Here is a 20,044-nt window from a genome sequence, read left to right as displayed (position 1 = left end):
ATGTCCTGCATTGGCAGGTGGATTTATTATCATTGTGTCACCTGGGACACCTCTTATGGGGCATGGCCTCCTGTTAATTCTGACAGATTGAATACATCTGGCTATTGATGAGTATTGGTGCCATCTGTGGCATTTCCACTGTTGATCTGTACTGAGTTTCTCTTTCTGCCATACTGATAGAGCCATTGCAATTGATATAGATCATGTGTTCAGCATTCTGTACTGATGGAAGTTTGTCATCAACAAACTTTTATAGAAGAAGCTACTCAAAGCTCTCAGTCGTGTCCAACTCTTTGTGACCCCATGGACTGTAACCTACGAGCTTCCTCCCTCGATGGAATTTTCCAGGCAAGAGTACTGGAGTGGGTTGCCATTTCCTTCTCCACAAAGAGTTGACAGTCTTCTTCTAATTCTCTCATCTCCTTCTGGTACATGTGTCTTAATAAGGCAATTTGATCATTAAATGCAACTAGTCCCAGAAAGGGATCATCTTCTGTTGTCTACTTAAGTACTGAGACAAAGTGGAGGCCACAGGGAAGGTTTATAGACCTTTTATACATATTCTTGGGGTGTCCCTGGTGGCTCAGGCAATAAAGTATTTGCCTGCAATTCAGGGACCCAGGTTTGGTGCATGGGTTGGGAAGATGCCCTGGAGAAAGGAATGGCAACCCACTCTAGTATTCTTGCCTGGAGAAACCCATGGACAGAGCATCCTGGAGGGCTACAAACCACAAAGAGTCAGACATGACTGAGTGACTAAGCTTGTATGCATGCATGCATATTTAAAATTCTACCTTAAACATTCCTAGCCTTTAGGCATCTTTCTCTTCCCTAGTGAACATCCAGACAGGCTGGGCTGGTATCTGTCTGAGGGAAAGCCAAACTAAAGGCGAATTCAGTTCAATTCAGTTAAGTCACTCCATCATGTCCAACTCTCCTGACCCCATGGACCACAGCACGCCAGGCCTCCCTGTCCATCACCAATTCCCAGAGTTTACTCAAACTGGAGTAAACATGGAATTGATCATGTCATCCAACCATCTGATTCTCTGCCGTCCCCTTCTCCTGCCTTCAATCTTTCCCAGCATCAGGGCCTTTTCAAATGAGTCAGCTCTTTGCATCAGGTGGCCAAAATATTGGAGTTTCAGCTTCAACATCAGTCCTTTCAATGAACACTCACGACTGATTTCCTTTAGGACAAACTGGTTGAATCTCCTTACAGTCCAAGGGACCCTCAAGAGACTTCTCCAACACCACAGTTCAAAGGCATCAATTCTTTGGCGCTCAGCTTTCTTTGTAATCCAACTCTCACATCCATACATGACCGCTGGAAAAATCATAGTCTTGGGGAGACGGACCATTGTTGACAAAGTAATGTCTCTGCTTTTCAATATGCTGTCTAGGTTGGTCATAACTTTTCTTCCAAGAAGTAAGCATCTTTTAATTTTATGGCTGCAGTCACCATCTGCAGTGATTCTGGAGCCCCCCAAAATAAAGGTTTGCCACCGTTTCCACTGTTTCTCCATCTATGTGCCATGAAGTAATGGGAAAAGGAGAAAAGGAAAGATATACCTATTTGAATGCAGAGTTCTAAAGAATAGCAAGGAGAGATAAGAAAGCCTTCCTCAGTGATCAGTGCAAGTAAATAGAGGAAGAAAATAGGATAAGAAAGATTAGAGATCACTTCAAGAAAATTAGAGATATCAAGGGAACATTTCATGCAAAGATAGGTTTGATAAAGGACAGAAATGGCATAGACCTAACAGAAGCAGAAGATACTAAGAAGAGGTGGCAAGAATACACAGAAGAATTATACAGACAAGACCTTCATGACTCAGATAATCACAATGGTGTGATCACTCACTAGAGCCAGACATCCTGGAATGTGAAGTCAAATGGGCCTTAGGAAGCCTCACTATGAACAAAGCTAGTAGAGGTGATAGAATTCCAGCTGAGCTATTTCAAATCCTAAAATATGCCAGCAAATTTGGAAAACTCAGCAGTGGCCACAGTACTGGGAAAGGCCAGTTTGCATTCCAATCCAAAAGAAAGACAATGCCAAAGAATGCTCAAAATACTGCACAATTGCAATCATCTCACACACTAGTAAAGTAATGCTCAAGATTCTCCAAGTCAGACTTCAGCAGTACATGAACTGTGAAAATCCTGATGTTCAAGCTGGATTTAGAAAAGGCAGAGGAACCAGAGATCAAATTGCCAACATCTGTTGGATCGTCAAAAAAAGCAAGAGAGTTCAAAAAATCATCTGCTTTACTGACTATGCCAAAGCCTTTGACTGCATAGATCACGACAAACTGTGGAAAATTCTTAAAAAGATGAGAATACCAGACCACCTGACCTACTTCTTGAGAACTCTGTATGCAGGTCAGGAAGCAACAGTTAGAACTGGACATGGAACAATAGACTGGTTCCAAATAGGGAAAGGAGTACATCAAGGCTGTATATTGTCACCCTGCTTATTTAACTTATATGCAGAGTACATCATGAGAAACACTGGGCTGGATGAAGCACAAGCTGGATTCAAGATTGTTGGGAGAAATATAACCTCAGTTATGCAGATGACACCACCCTTATAGCAAAAAGTGAAGAAGAACTAAACAGCCGTTTGATCACAGTTAAAGAGGAGAGTGAAAAAGTCAGCTTCAAACTCAACATTTAGAAAACTAATGTCATGGCATCCAGTCCCATCACTTCATGGCAAATAGATGGGGAAACAGTGGAAAGAGTGACAAACTTTACTTTCTGAGGTCCAAAATCACTTCAGGTGGTGACCGCAGCCATGAAATTAAAAGACGCTTACTTCTTGGAATAAAAGGTATGACCAACCTATATAGCATATTAAAAAGCAGAGACATTGCTTTGCCAACATAGGTCCCTCTAGTCAAAGCTATGCTTTTTCCAGTAGTCATGTATGGATGTGAGATTTGGATTATAAAGTAAGCTGAGTGCCAAAGAATTGATGCTTTTGAACTGTGGTGCTGGAGAACACTCTTGAGAATCCCTTGAATTGCAAGGAGATCCAACCAGTCCATCCTAAAGAAGATAAGTCCTGGGTGTTCATTGGAAGGACTGATATTGAATCTGAAACTTTGGCCACCTGGTGCAAAGAACTGACTCATTGGAAAAAACTCTGATGCTGGTAAAGAGTTAAGGTGGGAGTAAAAGGGGATGACAGGATGAGATGGTTGGACAGCATCACCAACTCAATGAACATCAATTTGGGTGGACTCAGGCAGTTGGTGATGGACAGGGAGGCCTGGTGTACTGCAATCCATTGGGTTGCAGAGTCGGGACATGACTGAGTAACTGAACTGAACTGACCTGAGGCCAGATTAAAGGGAACAGAGAAGTTCATCAGGAGATTTCCTAAATTTAAGATTAAAGGAGTGGAGTTCCTGCACATACTTTAATCTTTTCAGCAACCCTATTATTGAACTGTTGCTATAAAATTTCTTACCAAACACTCCCAGGTGGGAACACAGTTTTTGAGGGCAGGAGCCTGCTGTGTCCCCCTTTGCCTAGCAAAGCAATACAGCTTTTCTACTTCACCCAAAATTCTGTCTCCAAAATTCAATTTGGAACCAATTCACAGATGCTGAGGTTTTGGCATCAATGTCTCCATTCTCCATACTTTCACCAGTGTGATTATAATCTTGAATCCTATTTTCATATTTATCTTTTTTCTTATATATTTCACCCATAAGAATTCTTTAAATGACTATTTGAAAGATATAACAATATGTATAAATATACTGTGAGAATATTTCATGCAACTGCATGCTACTATCATGTATTTTGATCATTAGCTAATTATGTTATGTGACTATAACAATATATGAGCTAATATATAACATATACTGAGAATCAAATCACATTTTGCAGAATCTTTTGAATCAACTGAGAATTTCTTCAAAACATAAGAATGTCAAACTGAAAATACCCAAGGGAAATAAATTATAATCAAAGCTTATATGAAATAAATCAACATATATTTTTAAACAAAAATGTCATCTCTGCTATCATCATATTATTCCTTCTAAAGTGATATAAGAAAAAATGCTTTAAAAATAAATAAATAAATTTAAAAAAAAAATAAAAAAATCTTTTCAGTTATTCTCTAGGTCTAAAAATTCAACACAAGCATTTGTGTGACTAATCCATATTATCCTGTTTCTCTCAAATAGCCTAATATTCCCCTTTATATATTTTTACATTGTCAGAATATTCAGGTCTGAGAAGGTGATGGATGCTCTATATAAATTAAAATGTGAGATTAATGTGATAAGGTACAAAAACAATTGTGAGCTTAACAGAGCACTGAAAGCTTTATCATTATTATTCTGTAAGTCAGAGAAATTTCAGTTTGAGACAGTTAGTCTTGGGAGCAATTTGCCAAGTAAAGATGAAATAGGGGATGTTCCAGGAAGAGCAAACAGGAGAGAAGAAAATATCTTGGGAAGAAAAACATGTTACTCCTCAGCTACTGTTTTGGGGTGTGTGTGTGTGTTTGTGTGTCTTTGTGTGTTTGTGCCTGTGCACGTGTGCTAGCGCAGGCATAAATGAACTGTGAAGGACAGTAGGGCAAGATCATGGAGACACTAAGATTTTGTGAGGAGGATTTATACTTTAATCTGTAGATGTTCACTGAAATGATTTATAAAGTTTTCATACTTTATTTTCAAGAATTGGGTAATCTCTACTAAAAATCATGCTATTAGAAAATAAAAATGTATATAATATACAACATGTTATATTTAGCAATGTTGAAAAGTATAGGACTTTTGGTATAAGACAGACCACTTATGATACCATGCAAGATATTCTTACTCATGTGCTGTGCTGTGCTGTGCTTAATCACTAGTCATGTCCAACTCTTTCTGACCCCATGGATTATAGCCTGCCAGGCTCCTGTATCCATGGGAATTCTCCAAGCAGAAATACTGGAGTGGGCTGCCATGCCCTCCTCCAAGAAATCTTCCCAACCCAGGGATTGAACTCAGGTCTTTTGCACTACAGGTGGATTCTTTACCATCTGAGCCACCAGGGAAGCCCAAGAATACTGGAGTGGGTAGCCTATCTCTTCAGGATCTTTCCAATCCAGGAATCTAACCGAGGTCCTTTGCACTGCAGGCAGATTCTACATCAGCTGAAGTACTAGGGAAGACTGTTTTCACTGATACTGCTAACAATTCTTAAGTCATTCAGAAAAAAAAAAAAAATGAGGGTGAATATTTGTCTTTTAACATAACATTATAATCCATATAAAATGTCATATAAATGAAATGGGTAAAGTTTCATAAGAACTATGTTTTAAACATGAACCCCCCTCCCACCCCCCTCCCCACAACATCTCTCTGGGTCATCCCCGTGTACCAGCCCCAAGTGTGCCGTATCCTGCATCGGACATAGACTGGGGTTCATGTTTGGGAACGCATGTACACCCGTGGTGGATTCATGTCAATGTATGGCAAAACCAATACAGAATTGTAAAGTAAAATAAAAAAATAAATAAATTTAAAAAAAAAAGAACTATGTTTTATCTGGATAAGAATTTGATAATGAAAATCTGTAGGTATGTTGATAAACCTGGATTTGGAAACCTGTTGCTGATTTCAAACTACCAAAATTCAATTTTCTCGAGCTTCAAAGGTGAACTTGATTCTAAATTACAAATAACATATTATTTTAGTCCACTGTGTTTGCACCTCCATTAACTTTACATATTATTCTATGAGGGTTCGCATAGTATAAGATATACCAGAGATGGAAGCCAGATAAGTCATCAATGTATTGTGGATAAAATTTTCAGGGACTTGTGAGATTGGGGATTGGATTGATTCAAAGGTCAGAAAAATTTTGTCCCTTCAATCAAGTGTTGCAGAAATGGTCAGTGGGGAAAGGTAGATAATCTCTTTTTCTGGTAGTGGGCCCAGACGGCTTTGCAACAAAGTCAAGATAAATTTCTCAATAGACTATAAAAGGATTAAAGGTTTGAAATTAAATAGTTTTCTTTTTATCCAAAATCAGCATGAGAATTTAAGGCTCCAAGTAACATCTCTAGGATTCTCATTGACTCTAATTCTTATAAACCACTGCACAGTATTTTCATGAGTATCTCTTCCTTCCATTTAACAGGCCTGAATTTTATCACTTAGGTTGTTTTTCAAATTTACCTGTAATGAAGCTAGCAAATACAAAACTCAAGTATTCTAATTATTTTCTTAATACTTTTCTGATTTTTTTAAGATAAGCCAGATTCTTTTGATTGAGTGTGTGTGTGTATATATGTATATATATATAAAATCAAAGTCCAACTATCACCTTGATGTTGTCCTGTCAGAAGGATAACAGATCTCTCATTGCTTTTATTCATCCCATTTGGCAAAGTCCCACTCTAATGCATTAATAAGTAGGTCTTTTCAATTCAATATCACAGTCATGTCCAACTCTTTTTGACCCCATGGACTGCAGCAGGTCAGGCCTCCCTGTCCATCACCAGCTCCTGGAGTTTACTCAAACTCATGTCCATTGAGTCGGTGATGCCATCATAGTGTCTCATTCTCTGTTGTCCCCTTCTCCTCTCACCTTCAATCTTCCCCAGCATCACAGACTTTTCAAATGAGTCAATTCTTCACATTGGGTGTCCAAATATTGGAGTTTCAGCTTCAGCATCAGTCCTTACAATGAATATTCAGGACTGATTTCTTTTAGGGTGGAATGGTTGGATCTCCTTACAGTCCAAGGGACTCTCAAGAGTCCTCTCTAACCCCACAGTTCAAAAACATCAATTCTTTGGCACTCAGCTTTCTTTATGATCTAACTCTTGCATCCATACATAATTACTGGAAAACCATAGCTTTGACTAGACAAACCTTTGTCCTCAAAGTAATGGCTCTGCTTTTTAATAAGCTGTGTAGGTTGGCCATAATTTTTCTTTCAAGGAGCAATTGTCTTTTAATTTCATGGCTGCAGTCACTATCTGCAGTGATTTTGGAGCCTCCCAAAATAAAGTCTCTGACTGTTTCCATTGTTTCCCCATCTATTTATTTGCCATGACGTTATGGGACTGACTGGATGCCATGCCCTTCATTTCTTGAATGTTGAGTTTTAAGCCAGCTTTTTCATCTCCTCTTTCACTTTCATCAAGAGGCTCTTTAGTTCTTTGCATTCTGCCCTAAGGGTGATATCACCTGTGTATCTGAGTTTATTGATATTTCTCCCTTCAATCCTGATTCCAGTTTATGCTTCACCCAGCCGAGCATTTCACATAATGTGCTCTGTATATAAGCTAAATAAGCAGGATGACAATATACAGGCTTCACATACTCCTTTCCCAATTTGAAACAATTTCCATATCTGAATCTAACTGTTGCTTCTTGACCTGCATATAGATTTCTCAGGAGGCAGGTAAGGTGGTCTGATATTCCCATCTCTTAAAGAATTTTCTACAGTTTGTTGTGATCCACACAAAGGCTTTGGTGTAGTCAATAAAGCAGAAATTTTTCTGGAACTCTGTTGCCTTTTCGATGATCCAACAGATGTTGGAAAATTCATCTCTGGTTCCTCTGCCTTTTCTAAACCCAACTTGAAGATCTGGAATTTCATGATTCATGTACTGTTGAAGCCTTGCTTGGAGAATTTTGAGCATCACTTTGTTAGCGTGTGAAATGAGTGCAATTGTGTGGTAGTTTAAGCATTCTTTGGCTTGATTTTCTTTGGGATTGGAATGAAAACTGACCTTTCCCAGTCCTGTGGCCACTATTGAGTTTTCCAAATTTGCTGGCATATTGAGTTCAGCACTTTCACAGCATCATCTTTTAGGATTTGAAATAGCTCAACTGGGATTGCATCACCTCCACTAGTTGTGTTCGTAGTGATGCTTCCTAAGGCCCACTTGACTTCACAGTCCAGGATGTCTGGCTCTAGGTGGCTGATCACATTGTCATGATTATCTGGGTCATAAGATATTTTCTGTATAGTTCTGTGTATTCTCACCACTTCTTCTTAATATCTTCTGCTTCTGTTATGTCCATAGCATTTCTGTTCTTTGTTGTTTCCATCTTTGCATGAAATGTTCCCTTGATATCTATAGTTTTCTTGAGATTTCTAGTCTTTCCCATTCTATAGTTTCCCTCTATATCTTTGCATTGATCACTGAATTGATTAGTAGGTCTTTTACTTGAAGAGAAATCATGAAGTAAGATAGATCTTTGAAATTTTTGTCTGAACCATTTTGCTTAATGAAGAAGTTACATTATTTTTCTTAGAACATATCACTCACATTTACTATCCAGTTATCGTTTCTTATTGGTCATCAATCCTTGAAGCTATTTTCATCAATTCTTATTTAAATACTGGGTAGAGATTATGACTGTTTATCATGATGAAGTTGAACTAGTTAAGTTGCACATCCTGGTCATCAAATGATAATGAAGATGGTTACCTGAAAACTTATTAAAAGCAGGACAAGCCATGTGTGATCACATCCCTTTAATGCTACCCTTGTTTTGGATTACCATCTATTCATAAGTGCATCATTAGCATTCAGAAGAGGGTATAAAAAGATAATGACTAGAAAATAACCTTTTTAATGACTGCTGTTATATTTTTAAAGAATGATTCATTGGCAATAAAGCTTTAAAACTCTACTGAATCATACATCACCGTGAACGTGCACTTGCATGTTAGCCCATTTCAAGAAAATGCTCTCAAGGAATGTGGACTTCACCTGACAAGGAATCAAGCTCATTACCACTAGAGTAATCAATAATCTCTGCTAATGTGTTCAGCTGGCGACACAAACCAGATCAATAAAACCCGCCACATGCTTTTGTTTTAGGAAATGAAGCCTTTTAGTTCTTAATTAAGGGAGAGACCTCATATCCGTAATGATGTTTGCAATGAATATTACCACAGAGGACATGGGAATGAGTCTAAGTTTCTCATTAATGAACTGCATAAAGAAGGGTGGGGAAAAATGTTAAAAATAAGGGGCTTTGCTTATTGTTGCCTTAGCATTTAAAATATATAACCATAGAAAATTGTGTTCCCCCTAAAGTGAGAAAATGGCAAAGATTCAGTTTTAGAAGCTCTGTGGCAGAAAACAAAAATTATTTGCTCAATAAATCTCTAAGCTGCAACCAAGAAAGGAAGTACCTTTCAAACAGAGGCCAGAGAGTCAACTGCCTGGAGAATTTACAAAGAGTTGACACAGAAAAGTGAAGAAAGTTACAATAATATATAGCTATTGACTAGAGTCTGGCTCTAGAATTTAACACATTCCAATCTAGTTTAATATTCAATATTGTTTAGTTTTAAACCTAATGTTAATATGTTTAAATTGATGTTGTTGTTTAGTCACTATGTCATGTCCAACTCTTTTGTGACCCCATGAATTGTAGCCTACCAGGCTCCTCTGTCCATTGTATTTCCCAGGAAAGAATACTGGAGTGGGTTGCCTTTTCCTTCTCCATGTTATCTTCCTGACCCAAGGATCAAACCTACATCTCCTGCATTGGCAGGCAGATTTTTTTACCATTTAGCCACCTGGGAAGTGCACTATATTCACATTTATATATAATGTTCATATTCATAATGTCATCTTATCATTTAGGGTCTTAACAGGATAGAGCCCCCAAGCAGTATTATAGTGAAGAATTAGTTTACAAAATACTTGATTTTTATTCAGTAAAACTACTAACACTGGACTAAATACCAACGTTGAGATATACCAAATTTTAAGGCTAATAAACAAATTAACAGAAGAACAATATTATTGTTTGTTTTCTTTCAAAAATATATTTATCACTAAAATCTTTGAGTATAAAAATCACAAGGTCCTTAGGGCATAGCTACACAAATAAGAGCTACATGACTCTTTTGTACTAATAAGGTACAGAGTTAAAACTAGAGGGCTCAGTTTTGCTCTGAGTCAATAGCTGATATATTCTTTGCTATTCCATATACTTATTTATTGGTCTTGCCTGGGTAAGAGATCTCCTTGGATCAGGATAACTTCATCTATATATTTATTCACAAGATGGAAAGCTCTAACTAGTCTTTATTAACAATTAATATTAGCTTGCATGTGCTGGAAAAATGTGGGTATTTCTAAATATTTTCTCACCAGTTTGGGACATTTGAAATTTAAATAACGTTTTCTGCTTATAAGTGAGTTTAACTCATCAGTTCAGTTCAGTTCAGTTCAGTCGCTCAGTAGTGTCCAATTCTTTGTGACCCCATGAATCATATCATGCCAGGCCTCCCTGTCCATCACCAACTCCCGGAGTTCACTCAAAGTCACATCCATCGAGTCGGTGATGCCATCCAGCCATCTCATCCTCTGTCATCCCCTTTTCCTCCTACCCCCAATCCCTCCCAGCATAGATTCAAATAACCTATTAGGTTTCCAAGTTTTATTTATTTATGTTAACTCATTTGTTACAAATTTAGACCCAGTTCTGCCTTTGGAAACTTCTTTTTATCTGCTTAGGAGATGAAGACAGTGATTGCAAACACTTTATATACCTTTAAAAATGTTTTAAAACCCTAACATGTTTGCACATAAAACCTTTTGCTTACAGTGGTATATTTTTAAATTTATTGGCCTCATACTACATATGGTGCCCAAGTAGGTATCTAATCATTAGTGAATTTATAAAAAGAGAACTGGCTTCCCTGGTGGCACAGTGGTAAGGAATCTGCCTGCTAATGCAGGAGATGCAAGAGACATGGGTTTGATCCCTGGGTTGGGAAGATCTGCTGAAGTAGGAAATGGCAACCCACTCTGGCAATCTTGCCTGGAAAATCCCATGGACAGAGGAGCATGGTGGGCTACAGTCCATGTGGCTACAAAGAGTCAGACACGACTGACAACTAAACACCACCACCAAGAGGAGAAATGGAAATAAAAACACCAGCCTATGAGAACGTCAAACCAGTAGGTAGTGCTAACACAGCTATGTATTTGTACAGATATATCTCCAGGAGTTGGAAAATATTGACAATTAAAATCTTACTAAAATGAATTATACAGCTCTAATATGTTCACCCTTAATAGCAATGATAAGCCCTTCATATCACACTTTATAACATATGTATATGAGTAAATAAGTTAGGGCATGGGGAAAGTAGGGGGAAGAGGAGAGGCAAGGAGAGAAGGGAAGGAGAAAGAGAGACTGAAAGGAGTACTTTATCAATCATGCAACTTTCTGGCTAGGTCTAGCCACACCACAGCAAAGTGGGTTTCTCTTAACTATTCCGTGCTTTTATTTTATTCTAGTTAACAAACACTTGCATCAGACTTGGAAATAGCCAATTTACATATATCAACTCATTCCATTTTAAAAGTAAGTCTATAAAGAATGTAGTTTTACTATTATCCTAAATTAAGTAATAAAGTTTCTTGAAATCAAAATTAAAAAAATAGCTGCCCAAGACAACTAAAATGTGGCAAAACTATATTTTGAGCTTAGAATTCTCTTCAATATATTGTCTCTTTGTTGTTGGCAAAAATCTTGACATTCTCCGAGAATTGCAGGGAATCTGAAAAACTCATGTTATTTCTCTCTGGTCAAACTCTAAATATTAAGACAGGCATAATTTCACTATTATTGGGAAAATGTAAGAACAATTATTCAGTAAGAGGAACAAATTCTAGATTCTAACAGAAACACTAGAGACTAATTCTGTAATTCTTTGAGACTTTCTCTCTCTCTTTCTCTCTCTCTCTTTTTTTTTTTTTTGTAAATGTTTGTTTCTCTGTGTGTGTGTGCTCAATCCTGTCTGACTCTGAGACCCCATGAACTGTAGCCCATCAGACTCTTCTGTCCACGTAATTTTCCAGTCAAGAACACTGGAGTGGGTTGCCATTTCCTCCTCCAGGGGATTTTCCCAACTCAGGAAATGAAACTGACTCTCCTTAGTCTCTTGCATTTCATGCCTATTCTTTACCACAAGAGCTATCATGGAAGAACAAATGTTTGCTTGGTTATGATTATCTGTTCATTTCCCTATGAATATACACATGAGGCACCTCTTAATATCACAATAGTACTTCATCATAATCCTATTTATACCCATACAAATTTCATATGATTTCTATGTTATTGGAAAAATAAAAATAATGGTAGTAATTTAAATTTTTTTGTCATCAAATCCATGGGGTGTGAAATAGAGATTAGCTTTAGGCAGTGAATAAACACTCATTCACTTGCAAAAAGTGAAAAGTTTTCCTAACCAATGACATATTGTTGAGGGCATTGCAGATCAAGTTTTTAAATGTTTCTTTTAAAAATAAAACATATACTGAAGGAATTTAGACTGAGATTAACCTTGCCCCTTATCTTGATTTGTTCTACTTTCTTGCCTCTGTCCTTTGAACAAAGTTCAATGTTCCCTCATCATCCAAGTAGGAGCCTTCTATCCCCAAAGTTTCAAGTCATAGATCACAGAATATGGAGGTATATAAGAGCAAAAATTGTGTTTTTTTTTTTTTAACTACATCAGAAAGGACAAATGAAATAACTTTAAGGCTGATTTATTTTTAAACCATGCTTGAGAGTAAACATAAAGTTTTTACTGAAAATGAAAACATTTTTAGTAGATAACATGAAGTTCTGTAATTGGTTCTTAGAATAAAACTTCTTAGGATAAAAATCTTTATGACACTCTGAGGAAGTATGACAGACAAATATTTATTAATAAAGAAATCTATTTGTTAGATAAGATTATATTACTTGTGATATACCTAGCAGAAGCAGAAGATATTAAGAAGAGGTGGCAAGAATACACAGAAGAAATGTACAAAAAAGATCTTCATGACCCAGATAATCATGATGGTGTGATCACTCACCTAGAGCCAGACATCCTGGAATGGGAAGGCAAGTGGGCAATAGGAAGCATCACTCCACAAGCAAAGCTAATGGAGGTGATGGAATTCCCGTTGATCTATTTCAAATCCTGAAAGATGATGCTGTGAAAGTGCTGCACTCAATATGTCAGCAAATGTGGAAAAGTCATCAGTAGCCACAGGACTGGGAAAGGTCAGTTTTCATTTCAGTCTCAAAGAAAGGCAATGCCAAAGAATGCTCAAACTACCACACAATTGCATTCATCTTAAATGCTAGTAAAGTAGTTCTCAAAATTCTCCAAGCCAGGCTTCAGCAATACATAACCGTGAACTTCCAGATGTTCAAGTTGGTTTTTGAAAAGGCAGAGGAACCAGAGATCGAATTGCCAACATCCCTGGATCATCGAATAAGCAAGTGAGTTCCAGAAAAACATCTATTTATGCTTTATTGACTATGCCTTTGACACAGAAAACTGTGGAAAATTCTGAAAGATATGGGAATACCAGACCACCTGACCTGCCTCTTGAGAAATCTGTATGCAGGTCGGGAAGCAACAGTTAGAACTGGACATGGAACAACAGACTGGTTCCAAATAGGAAAAGGAGTACGTCAAGGCTGTATATTGTCACCCTGCTTATTTAACTTATATGCAGAGTACACCATGAGAAATGCTGGGCTGGAAGAAGAACAAGCTGGAATCAAGATTGCTGGGGGAAACATCAATAACCTCAGATATGCAGATGACACCACCCTTATGGCAGAAAGTGAAGAAGAACTAAAGAGCCTCTTGATGAAAGTGAAGAGCAGAGTGAAAAAGTTGGCTTAAAGCTCAACATTCAGAAAACAACGATCATGGCATCTGGTCCCATCACTTCATGGCACATAAGTGGGGAACAGGGGAAACAGTGGCTGACTATTTTTCTGGCCTCCAAAATCACTGCACATGGTTATTGCAGCCATGAAATTAAAAGACTTTTACTCCTTGGAAAAAAAGTTATGATCAACCTAGATAGCATATTGAAAAGCAGAGATATTACTTTGCTAACAAAGGTCCATCTAGTCAAGGCTATGGTTTTTCCAGTGGTCATTTATGTATGTGAGAGTTGGTCTATAAAGAAAGCTGAGCAGAGAAAAATGGTACTTTTGAACTGTGGTGTTGGAGAAGACTCTTGAGAGTCCCTTGGACTGCAAGGAGATCCAAACAGTCCATCCTAAAGGAGATCAATTCTGGATGTTCATTGGAAGGAAACTGATGTTGAAGCTGAAACTCCAATACTTTGGCCACTTGATGGGAAGGGCTGACTCAATGGAAAAGACCCTGATGCTGGGAAAGATTGAGGGCAGGAGGAGAAGGGGATGACAGAGGATGAGATGGTTGGATGGCATCACTGACTCAGTGGACATGGGTTTGGGTGAACTCCGGTAGCTGGTGATGGACAGGCTGGCCTGGCGTGTTGCGGTTCATGGGGTCGAAAAGAGTTGGACACGACTGAGTGAATGAATTGAACTAATATACATTTATTTCAAATAAAACTAATTTTAGAAACCCTTCATCACAATTTTTTTTAATGTTAACATCACTTTCATGGCATAATTTGCACACTATTTGTCTTGAATATCTCAAATAAGCAAATAAGATGATTCAGTTCAGTTCAAACATGATTATACTCATGCAAATATTGTTGAAGTAAATCAAAGTAACTTTAACTTTATTTAATATACTTTAGTTTTTTATTTTTAGAATCAGGATAGTATCATAGGATAAGCTAGAAGGAACTCTAAATGGGAAGAGGAAGCATACAAGTAAAACATATTCATTTAATGCCTAGAAGATCCAAAACAATTTTATTTCTTATTAACATAATATACAAATAATTAAATCTCCTTATTACAGATTTAGTAAACTGAAGCTAAGAAAATGTAACTTTCCCAAGTTTAATAAATTAAAAGCTGGTGAGTGACACAAAGGAATCCCAACTAAATGTATTTATATAAAAAGGGCCTCTGTGATGACCTAGAGGGGTGAGATGGGAGGTGGGGTGGGAAGGAAGCACAGGAGGAAGGAGATATTTGTACACTTACAGTTGATTCACATTGTTGTACAGCAGAAGCCATCACAACATTGTAAAGGAATTATCCTACATTTAAAAATAAAAATAAATAAATACAATGGCTATTTTCTTTTTACTAATGACTAAAATATGAAAGGGCTTCCCTGGTAGCTCAGCTAGTAAAGAATCCACCTGCAGTGCAGGAGATCTTGTTTGACTCCTGTGTCCAGAAATCCCCTGGAGAAGGAATAGGCTACCAAACTATTCTTGGGCTTCTTTGGTGGCTGAGACAGTAAATAATCCACCTTCAATGAGAGACACCTGGGTTTGACTCCTGGGGTGGGGAGATCCCCTGACGGAAAGCATGGCAACCCACTACACTATTCTTGCCTGGAGAATTCCCATGGACAGAGGAGGCTGGTAGGTTACAGTCCATGGGGTCACAAAGGGTTGGGCACAACTGAGTGACTAAATATAACACAATCCCCTGGAAGTCTTTTAAAGAAACTTCTTTTACAATATAAAAAAATTGGTATATGAATAAGGCTTCACATAAGACATGTATAGGTATAGGAAAAGTTCTAGGTTCTTTATTGTCATTCAGTTGCTAAGTTGTGTTTGACTTTGTGATACCATGGACTGCAGCCTGCCAGGCTTCCTTGTCCTTCACTATCTCCTGGAGTTTGCTCACACTCATGTGCATTGACTGAATTATTCCACCCAACCATCTCATCCTCTGTCACCTCCTTCTCCTTCTGCTTTCAATGTTTCCCAGCATCACAGTCTTTTCCAAGGAGTCAGTTCTTCGCATCAGGTGGCCAAAGTATTGGAGTTTCAGCTTCAGCATCAGTCCTTCCAATGAATATTCATGGTTGATTTCCTTTAGGATTGACTGGTTTGATCTCCTTGCATTTCAAGAGACTTGCAAATGTCTTCTCCAACATGATAACTCAAAAGTATCAATTCTTCCGTGCTCAGCTTTCTTTATGTTCCAACTCTCACATCCATACATGACTGCTAGTAAAACCATAGCTTTGATTGCATGTACCTTAGTTGACAAAGTGATGTCTCTGCTTTTTAATATGCTGCCTAGTCTTGTCATAGCTTTTCTCCCAAGGAGCAAACATCTTTTAATTTCATGGCTGCAGTCACTGTCCACAGTGATTTTGGAACCCAAGAAAATAAAATCCATCACTGTTTCCACATTTTCCCCGTCTATTTGCCATGAAGCAATGGGACTGGATGCCACAATCTTAGTGTTTTGAATGCCGAGTTTTAAGACAGCTTTTTCCATTTTCTTCTTTCACCCTTCTTACTTAGTCTAGAATTATTTTTCTTTTTTTGAATTTCAGTATAATGTTGTTAGTTTTGCAAGATCTGTCTGTTTTTATATCTCCATTCTCTTCTACTTTATAAAATTTATGAAGTAAAATGAAATTCATGAATATCTGAGAGCAGAGGGAAGAAGTTTGCATTTTATAGCTTGCTCCCTTACTGGAATCTATAATTAGCAGCAGAGAATAATAGATCATTATGAAATCGAGCAGTGATATTTCAAATTAATATTTCCATTCTTTCTGGTAGCAGCAAAATTCTGAGTAGTTTGTACTTGAAGCTTATGTTTCACATGAATTGCCACCATTCTAATATTAAATATGTTTTAAATTTAAGAACAAAGTAGGAAAAGCCTCAGAAATGGAGTCCTGCTATACTATAAATCACTGATGGAATATATTTGATCATTGTAATTTTCAAATGACGGAAGGCAACTAGTTTGTTTTAGTACTGCTTGATACTGGCATGATAGCAACAGACAATTGCATTTTTTATGGTCCCATTATTGTTAGTATTTCAGCAATCAATACCATCAGCCAATGTGCTGAGCCGGTGGCAAAATGGAGTCAATAATCCTGCCACATGCTTTTGTTTTAGGAAATGCACACTTTTATCTCCTAATTAAAGGCCACTCTTTCTCATTTGCATTCCCTAGACATGCAGGAATAGTCAAGAAGGATAATAAAGCAACTTTAAGGTCGGTTTGTAGTAACTGAATCATATTTCAATTAGGACATAGACTATAGGTTATTCTTTTTAAAGGAAATCTCATGAAAAATATATGTTTACAAAAAACTAGGAAATTATTTATATCATAGGCATTTTCTTTGATTTTATATTTACTAGTTGTAATTCTCTCCTTCTAAGGCATTTAAAATCTAATTCACCTAATGGAAAATCCATGTTCCCCAGCTATTATGGGAAGCATATCAATCTCAATAATCTTGCTTTCTCTAATTCTGTTTTTTTTTTTTTAACTAAACTGTGACATTTTAATAAGTCACTAAATGCTATCATATTGAATTTTATTCTTTGTAAACTAACATTACATTTTAGGAAGAAAAGATTATCATACTTTGACAGTTTGGGTGGTTTCTAAAAAAAAATCATGGCATTTGTTTAGCTATTATTAAAGTATCTTGCTTCTGATGGATCGCAGTATATTCGTCCCTGTGACTTTCAAGCAGACATAATTAAAAGAGCCGCAGTTAATGCAAACAGTTAAAGCTAACCTAATCAGGAATAGCTGTCAATAAGAGAGACCAGTTGAAGTTTATAAGCCAAGGTTCTCACGGCTAACAGAGTTCACCTAAATCTATAGTGTATAGTTTTCTTTTACTGAAAGAAATATAGTTACTGGTTTACACAATTTTGTCTGTTTTAACTAACTTCAAAATAAAGGTTGTGCTAGACAAACACTAAAGGTTTAACAATAGGGAATTCAAAATTAGGAAATATCAAGGTTAATATTCTAAAAGTGAGAATCACTATGTAAACTGTCAACAGCATTTTTAACAAAGTCTCCTACACATAGATAGAAACTTTACTGCTTTTGAATGAGTCCATAAATTCTTCCCATTTGCCTAGATTTCTTTGGTGCTTATGCTATTTCACTGGTGCTCAATAAGTCAAAAATAAGGTCTGTACTGGCTGGGATGACTAATTTAAATTTTTCAGGGATAACTGAGGTTTTTGTTACCATAATGTAATTGTGGATCTATTTGTGGGACCTAGAAGAGTCACTGGGATTATCCTGATTACTGCCATGTCTAAAATCAAACATGAAGTAAGAAGTACAACTCGATAAAGTCAGGACAACTAAATATTGTAGACCTCTCAGAACTGAATTGAACTTAAAATGAGTTTTAAAGAAAATGATGATCAACTGAGGTGCTGTCTGAGGGCCAAGGAGGCATGCATGCATGCTACGTCACTTCAGTCATGTCCGACTCTGTGCAACCATATGGACAGCAGCCCACCAGGCTCCTCTGTCCATGGAATACTCTAAGCAAGAATACTGGAGTGGGTTGCCATTGTCCTATCCACCTAAGAGGGATAAGTGGTAGAAAAAGGAAATGGCAGAGCTTCCCTGGTGGCTAAGTGATGCAGAATTCACCTGCCAATGCAGGAGACATGGATTCGATCCCTGGTTCCGGAAGATCCCACATGTCTGGGAGAAACTAAGCCTGCATGTCACACTAATAAGCCTGTGCCTTAGAGCATAGGAACCAAAACTACTGAATCCTGTGAGGCCTAGAACTCATGTTTGCAACAAGAGAAGCTGTCACAATGAGAAGACCACACACCACAACTAGAGAATGGCCCATGCCCACTGCAAAGACTGGCACAGCCAAAAATAAACAAACAAATAAATAAAGTTTACACTAAAAAAAGAAAAAGGAAGTGTTACAGTTATAAGGGAAATAATAGAAATGAGGCGGTAAGGAATTTAGCAGATGTGTGTGTGTGTGTGTGCTGAGTGACACAAGGACAGAGAAAGAGATCATATATGCCTGCATACTATATTAACCTGTATATATTGGCTAATTATGTCTGCCTCCCTTCTTCTGTCCTGTTATTATGCTTGAAGAGTATGAGTGATGTTTAAATTTTCAATTTAGTTTGTGTGTCACAAGACTGCAAGAAGTATATGTGTATTTGATAAGGGAGCTTTCATAATACCTGGAGATTCCAAATTATTGAAATTAATCTAGTAGCTGATGAGACTTTGGAGAGAGAGGAAGAGTAGTTGTGTTTTATGAAATATAGTTGTGCAATATTAGGCAGAGACATGTTGTTTGTTTAGGAGTTAGAGTACTGTGCTGAAATGGATGCAGAAAAATATTTTAAATGCGAATGGAATAGGTCATTTTACTCTTTCCTCTCAGATGCAATTTTCACTCTTTACTTTGCATCTTTGAGAGTTGAATGTTGCAGTCTGCATTTTCTAAGTTAATTTACCCTATCTTGCTTATTGAATTCCCAGAGGGAATTGACTCTCTGCCAGTTTGAGTTAGCCAATTAAATTCCCAGAGGGAGATGCTATTTCAGGAAGCATCTGTATGTGTGACTGTGGCTTCTCTAAAATGCTACATTCTTTTGGTTCCTGCTGGACAACAGAGCTTCTTTATTCTTTATTCAGAGCCATGATCTGCTCTTGTTGTCTCTTGAGCCCTGAAATGATAGCCACATTATTGCTAAAACATAGATTGCTTCACTAATTGACTTATCAGTACCTTGTTATCTGAGTAACCAATTTATTAAATTCCTAATCATATGCCTAATCAGGTATGCTAGTAACGATTCTCTCAGTTGTTAATTGTATAAGAAGTTTTGCCTTCTCCATTTATGAAAGTATGGGATTTTTATTGAGTATGAAATTCTGAGTTGCTGTTGAAATTTTCATTGCTGTTTTTCTCAACACTTTAAAGATGTCACTATTTTCTTTAGACTTCAGGGTTTCTGATGAGAAGCTGTTTATAAGCTTATATTTTATCCTGTGAATATAATGTTTTTTTTTTTCTTCAAGCTTTCTTCAAAACTATTCTGCTTATCTTTTGTTTTTCTATTTTATTGGAATATAGTTGATTTATATTGCTTTATTAGTTTCAGATGTACAATAAAGTGATTAAGTTATACATATACATATATTTACATATACAAGCTTCCCTGGTAGCTCAGACAGTAAAGAATCAACCCACAATGCAGGAGACTTGGGTTCAATTCCTAGGTCAGCAAGATCCCCTGGAAAAGGGAATGGCAACCCACACCAGTATTCTTGCCTGG

Source organism: Oryx dammah, unplaced genomic scaffold (assembly GCF_014754425.2).
Source record: "Oryx dammah isolate SB20612 unplaced genomic scaffold, SCBI_Odam_1.1 HiC_scaffold_17, whole genome shotgun sequence".
NCBI classification, from domain to species: domain Eukaryota; kingdom Metazoa; phylum Chordata; class Mammalia; order Artiodactyla; family Bovidae; genus Oryx; species Oryx dammah.
The sequence above is the reverse complement of the archived record's forward strand: the minus strand, read 5'-3'. Positions refer to the sequence as shown.